The sequence below is a fragment of the Oratosquilla oratoria genome, chromosome 1 (assembly GCF_046742065.1).
Source record: "Oratosquilla oratoria isolate Oo_2021 chromosome 1, ASM4674206v1, whole genome shotgun sequence".
Lineage (NCBI taxonomy): Eukaryota > Metazoa > Arthropoda > Malacostraca > Stomatopoda > Squillidae > Oratosquilla > Oratosquilla oratoria.
Window position 1 is genome coordinate 106,548,105 of NC_134777.1, and position 6,707 is coordinate 106,554,811.

The window sequence follows — 6,707 nt, forward strand, 5'->3', positions numbered from 1 at the left end:
TTCGGGCTGCGTCATATTTTTTCTCATACATACTTCCTCACCCCCCATGACCCACCCAGTCCCCCTCATGCATCACAGCATCATCTATACACAAACCCTCTCCATTCACCCCTGTCTTCTGTCCTCTCCCGTCCTTCCTCCAAAGACATTCCTCTCTTTTGTAATGCCCCTTTCACCCCATCCATCCATCTCATCCTAGGACGCTCCCTCATATTCACTCCTTCCACCTCTGCCTTCCATACTTCTTTTACTAATCTTTCACTCATTCTTTCCATGTGTCCAAACCATCCTAATACTCTTTCATCAACCCTATCTCCCAGTTCCCTTTCCACCCCTGTTCTCCTCCTCACCTCCTCATTTCTCACTCTATCCAGCCTAGTAACCCCTATCATACTTCTCAGACATTTCATCTCAAACACATTCAAACTCCTTCTCTCTTCCTCTCTCGTGTTCCATGTTTCTGCCCCGTACAATGCTGTTGGCACAATCACTCCTTCATATAACCTCCTCTTAGCATCCATTCCCAGATGTCTATTTCTCATTACACTTTTCAATCCACCAAGGCATTTACTCGCTTCTCTCAATCTACATTCTACCTCCACCCCCACTCCCTTTCCTGCCACATTCGCACCCAAGTATCTAAAACTATCCATTTCTTCCAGTTTTTCACCCTTAATGCTCACTTCCAGCCTGTTGTCACTCTCTCCCCTTGTACATCTCATCACCTTACTTTTACCCACATTTATCTTCAGCTTTCTTCTTTCACACACCTTCTCAAACTCTGTCACTAACTTCCTCCATCCCTCCTCTGATCCTGCTACAAGCGCAGTGTCGTCAACAAACAACAACTGGCTCACCTCCCACTTTCCTCCATTTCTTTAATCATCTCCAACCCCTGACCCACTACCCTTGCATTCACCTTTCGCACCACTCCATCCATGTAAAGATTGAACAGCCAGGACGACATAACACATCCCTGACGAAGTCTCACCTTTACCTCAAACCATTCATTCTCTCCATCTCTAATCCTAACACAAGCTCTACTACTCTCGTAAAAACTCTTGACTGCTCTTAACAGCTTTCCTCCTATCTGCAGTACCTCCTACAGTGCCTTCTTGTCTACCCTGTCAGCCTTTTCCAGATCCATAAAAAACCCAAAAACATCCTTACCTTTTCCTATAGCTTTCTCACATATCTGTCTTACCACAAAAATCTGATCTACACATCCCCTACCTGTCCTAAACCCACACTGTTCCTCATCAATTCCCTCTGTTCCTCTCCTAATCCTCTCAATCAAGACCCTCCCATAAGCCTTCCCAACTACACTCAATAAGCTGATCCCTCTGAAATTACTACACTCACACTTGTCCCCCTTTCCCTTGTAAAGCGGGACTATACCCTTTGAAAATCTCTTCCATGCAAGCTGTAAAGAGTTTGGGTGAAATTGTATCGCCTTGACATCCTCCTTTCTTGATTTTCATCTTTCCTGTATTTTTAAGTAGTCCAATTATAGCAGAACCTTTCGCATAACTGTTTTATAGACACCTTACAATGTGTTTATTTGCATCCTATTGTGTACATAGTTCAGTATTGTAATTTGTTTTACCATATCGAAGGCCCTTTTGCAATTTACAAAAGCTAAATATTAAGACTTATGGGAACTGTATTTTTATCGATTATGGTTTATTGCCTGCAGACGGTTTCTAAGTGGAGTATTCGCCTCTAAAGCCTGCCTGTTCTCTTGGCTAGTTTTCATCTAAACTTTACTTGCCTATCTGTAGGAATCTTGGAAAATAATTTATACACATTTGAAGGGTAGTGGCCGAGTCAGGGCATATATCCACTCTACATTCATCCCACACCCATAAAAATATATTAGTTGTCTCTCCTATCTTATCACTTTGTGGAAGAAGGGTCCTCCCTGTCTCTTGCCACACTGCTTGGGCTATAAGGCAATGCAGTAAGATATAGCATTTCCACAATAAGGCCCGACAGCTAGAGCTGGTCTCACCCACCCCCCTAGCTTCACGACATTACTTCCTTCCCTCCTCATTCACTCAATAAATTTACAGAGTAGAGAACATGAGAACATAAGAAAAGAGGAGACTGTAAGAGACCACAAGACCTACATCGGGCAGTTTCATGCCCCTTAACACATTTCATCCAATTGTTTCGCATTGGAGGACTGAATGGATAAACTACTAAAATGGATGGAATGTTTCTTGAAGGAAAGATACATGACGACAATAGGAAGGGATAAGAGTAGTAACGAACGGATTTCCACAAAACTGATTCCAAATATCAAAAATAAATCATACGAAAATCGACTAAAACATATGAATCTGTTTTCCCTAAAAAAGCGTAGACTCAGAGGTGACTTGATACAGGTCTTTAAAATTCTAAAGGGAATTGACAACATCAAAAGTGACCAAATTTTTACATTGAATGAGAATCAGACAAGAAACAATGGTCTTAAACTCTCCGGAAATAGATTCAATTTGGAAGTAGGTAGAAACAACTTTGCCAACCGTGTAGTTAATGAATGGAATAAACTTCCTGCACAGGTAGTGCAATGTAGTTCAGTTCGAAGCTTTAAGAATCATTTAGATAAATACCTAAGTAAGATGCTGTAATGATTATAATTTATCTTATATTATTTGTTTTTGTTTTGTTATCATTTGTCTGTCTGATTTTTATTTATTATTAGTTATATGTCAATTTATTATTTACTATTTACCTGTTTGTTTATTATTTAACTATACCTATGCATTTATTTATTTATTTTATTTGTTATTTACATTATCATAGTTTTCATTTATTATTTTATTATTAATATGATTTTTTTTTTCGCATCCGACCTAGATATGGATCAAAAGGTCTCCTGTCGGCATGCTCCGCCTTTGTAATCCTTTGCCTTTGTAGGTTCAGTGCTCGCACCAATAATGTTTCATGTCTATGTCGATGACATGATGGAAGGAACAACATGCTATGCTGGCATACTTGCAGATGCAAAAATAATGAGAAGAGTGAAAATCGAGGAGGATGGTAGACCCCTGCAAAAAATATAGACACTATTTATACATGGAACCAAGAATGGAAAATGAAGATAAAAAAAAAAAAAAAAAAAAAAGACTGGATATGGGCTATAGCGGCAAAAGGCCATCCTTAAACTATTTCTTGGGAACTGAACCCATTAAAAAAGCAAAAGAGGAGAAAGACTTGGGAGTGTTGGTTAAAAGACAACTTGTCACCTGACAGACATATCAGCAGGATTGTGGGAGACATACGGACTATTGCAGAATATTAAAGTGGCGTTCCACTATATGAATGAAGAGATGATGAAAAAAACTAATCGAAACCCTGATATGACCAAGACAGGAATATGCGTCCGTAGTATGGCCCTGGCCACACAGTGGAGGATGTAAGCAAGATCGAGAGAATGCAAAGGGCAGATAAACCATATGAAGAAAGAATAAAAGTACTGGGTCTGCCAACTTTGATAAATCGATGAGAAAGGGGAGGTATGATTACAAGATTCGGATAACTAGAGTAGATTGCATTGGCAGAAGAGATCTGATTAAAAATGAGAGGGCTTTAGGAGGCCAAGGGAGTCAAGTAAGAGAACCACATGTGGAAAGGATGTGAAGAAATACAGTTTTCCATATAGATGCATAAATATGTGGAATAGTTTAAGTGATGTAGCCCAAGCTCAAACAATACATGAGTTCAAATCTAAATATGATAACTGGAAATCAAGGCTATGCAGTAGGTTGAGTTGGAACTGTACATGGATTTGAGTCCGGGTATGTTACAAAATTAGAGAATAGGAGACGGGACCCAAACGAGCCTCCTTTCCTGTATACTACAATTACGTAAAAACAATTAGGTAAAAATACATATGCTTTTGACCTTCCGCACATTGCGTTTTGCTTCTGCCCTCTTTAAACTGTACCTCTTACATGCTTCCTCATTTCCATGCAGCCGTTTTCTCTCTTCATTTCTGCCACCACCGTCTCACCTTTATATAATGATGATTAAAAAAGAAAAGAAAGAAAGAAAGAAAATAAAACACACACACACACACACACACACACACACACATTATATATATACATATATATATATATATATATATATATATATATACAAACACACACACACACACACACATATATATATATATATCTAAACAGAAATGTAGTAGCACATTTGTAAATTACACACAGGAACCCACAGTCGGAGAAAGAATAAACTTCGAAAAAAGAAAAATCCTATATTTCGGCTATCAACTGTAGCCCTCTTCAGGAAAGTACATAAGATAGAGAACAGAGGGGACTTATAAACTACAGTAAGAAGAGATGTGGACAGTTGACCTCACTCAGGCGCGGGGCAAACTGGGGTGGCGGGGGAGGGAGGAGGTGAGGAGAGGGGAGGATGTAGTGTCCGCACCAACTTGGCAACTGCTGCGCGTGAGATTATGTCAGGTGTCCACTGCCCTTTAGAAATATTAATATTAGGGCATTCCTCAATTAATGCTGATTCGACTATTTTTCTCCTGAAACCGCAGTGGGACTTGAACACTAATCTGGCCTTACTCCAGTCGAAAGAATGATTCTTATTTTTGACATGAAGAAATACAGCCGAATTTTCTTGCCCATACCTAATTGACCTTTTATGTTCTGCCAATCTAGTGTTCAGGTCTCTCCCGGTTTGACCCAAGTAAACCAAATCACAATCTTTGCAGGGCAAACAATAAACACCAGGTGACTCAACTTCCTTCGGTTTTTGTTGAACGTTCACAATTTGCTTACGCACGGTGTTAGGATAGTGATAGGCAATAGTGAGACGTTCATGAGGAAACAATTTAGTAGAAGAACTGATGGTATTATTAAATGGAATTTTTAAAATGTCCTTAAAGGAGCGGTGAAAACTTGAGGGGACGGAAGTTTTAAAATGGTTGGCCCTAGCCTTACTGAGGGCTTGATCCAGAAACCAAGGTGGATAAGCCAACTTCTCAAGTTGACATTTGATCACCTCAATCTCATGGTCCAGAAGTTGAGGACTGCAAATCCTGAAAGCCCTCAAGAAAAGGCCAGAGGCAACACTTTTCTTAACATTGTCAGGGTGATTGCTAAAAGTTGGTTGGTTTCGACAAATATTTAGCTAATAACCACTACGACAAAGATCTTGCTTGCCTTAAAGGGGTGTTATTAAATGGTATTTCAGAATGTTTTAAAAATGAAAGTGGCTTACCAAAAAGACACAGGGAGGCCCTGTCTGCTCTTAAGAAGCTTGACAACATCATCATCACAAAAGCGGATAAAGGTGGCAATATTGTTATTTTAGATCAGTCTGTTTATGTCACGAAAGCCCATGAGTTCATGCATTTCCCAGCATTGGTGGGCTTGCGGTAAACAGAAGTGATGAAGTTGTCAGAAGACGCGTCCACCATAACATCAAGAAACGGGAGTTTGTTGTTATCGTTTAACTCAACAGAAAATTTTAAACCTGAAACTTCCTGGAGGTTCGATCTAAGTTCTTCAAGTAAACGCATGTCATTGACACACACAAAAATGTCGTCTATATACCTGCGGTACAAAGAGGGTTTAATAGGGAGGTTTCTGTTGAGTTAAACGATAACAACAAACTCCCGTTTCTTGATGTTATGGTGGACGCGTCTTCTGACAACTTCATCACTTCTGTTTACCGCAAGCCCACCAATGCTGGGAAATGCATGAACGGTGAGAGTGAATGCACGGCTGAGTACAAAAGAGGTGTTATTAAGGCCTACGTGCGACGGGCGATTAAGGTTTGCTCGTCCTGGCATTCACTACACGCAGAACTACAACACCTACGCCAGCTGTTAGTGAATAACGGTTATTCCAACACAGACTTTGACAACATTACCAATAAGATGTTAGACAGTAGTTTGTATAACCGTACCCCTCCCCACAATAATATCATCAAAGTCTTTTATAAGAATATCTTCAACAGCGCTTACCGTGAGGATGAGAAATGCATTAAAGACATTGTTTTTCGAAATTGTAAACCGGTGGATGAAAATGATGTCTTGCGCTTGGTGATATTTTATAAAAACACACGCACTAGTTCCCTAGTCCTCAAAAATGATTTGTCTGGCACTTCTGGGATGCTGTCGAAAACTAACGTAGTCTATATGTTCAAATGCATTACTGGAGACTGTGAGCTCTTTCCTCGTAGCTATGTTGGTCATACGACATGCAGCCTTAGCAGACGTTTAACCCTCCACCTCCAACAGGGAGCCATTAAGAATCATTTTGAACAGTATCACAAGTCTGTGTTGGATAGAGCAACCATTGTTCATAACACTGAAGTGCTAGCCCAGTGTAATAATGTTAAGGAACTAAAAATGTTAGAGGCTGTGTATATAAGAGAATTGTCTCCTGTGATCAATGTGCAGGCTAATTTGTTGTCTGTTATTTCTTTATTTAATACGTCCTCGCGACATGCTATACATAACCTCCCTGTGTATGCTAAGCACGCTACTTCACCTCACCTTACTCCGACTCCTACTCTCACCCCCTCACCTCTCCCTCCCCCTTCCCCTCCCCCTCCTCAAGCTCTGAGAAAGTCTTCCAGGGTCAGGTCATCGGAGGTTTAAAGATCGCGCTTGACCTAAGAGTGTAGCATTCTATTTTTTCCTGTGACCATGTAACGTATCTGTAGAT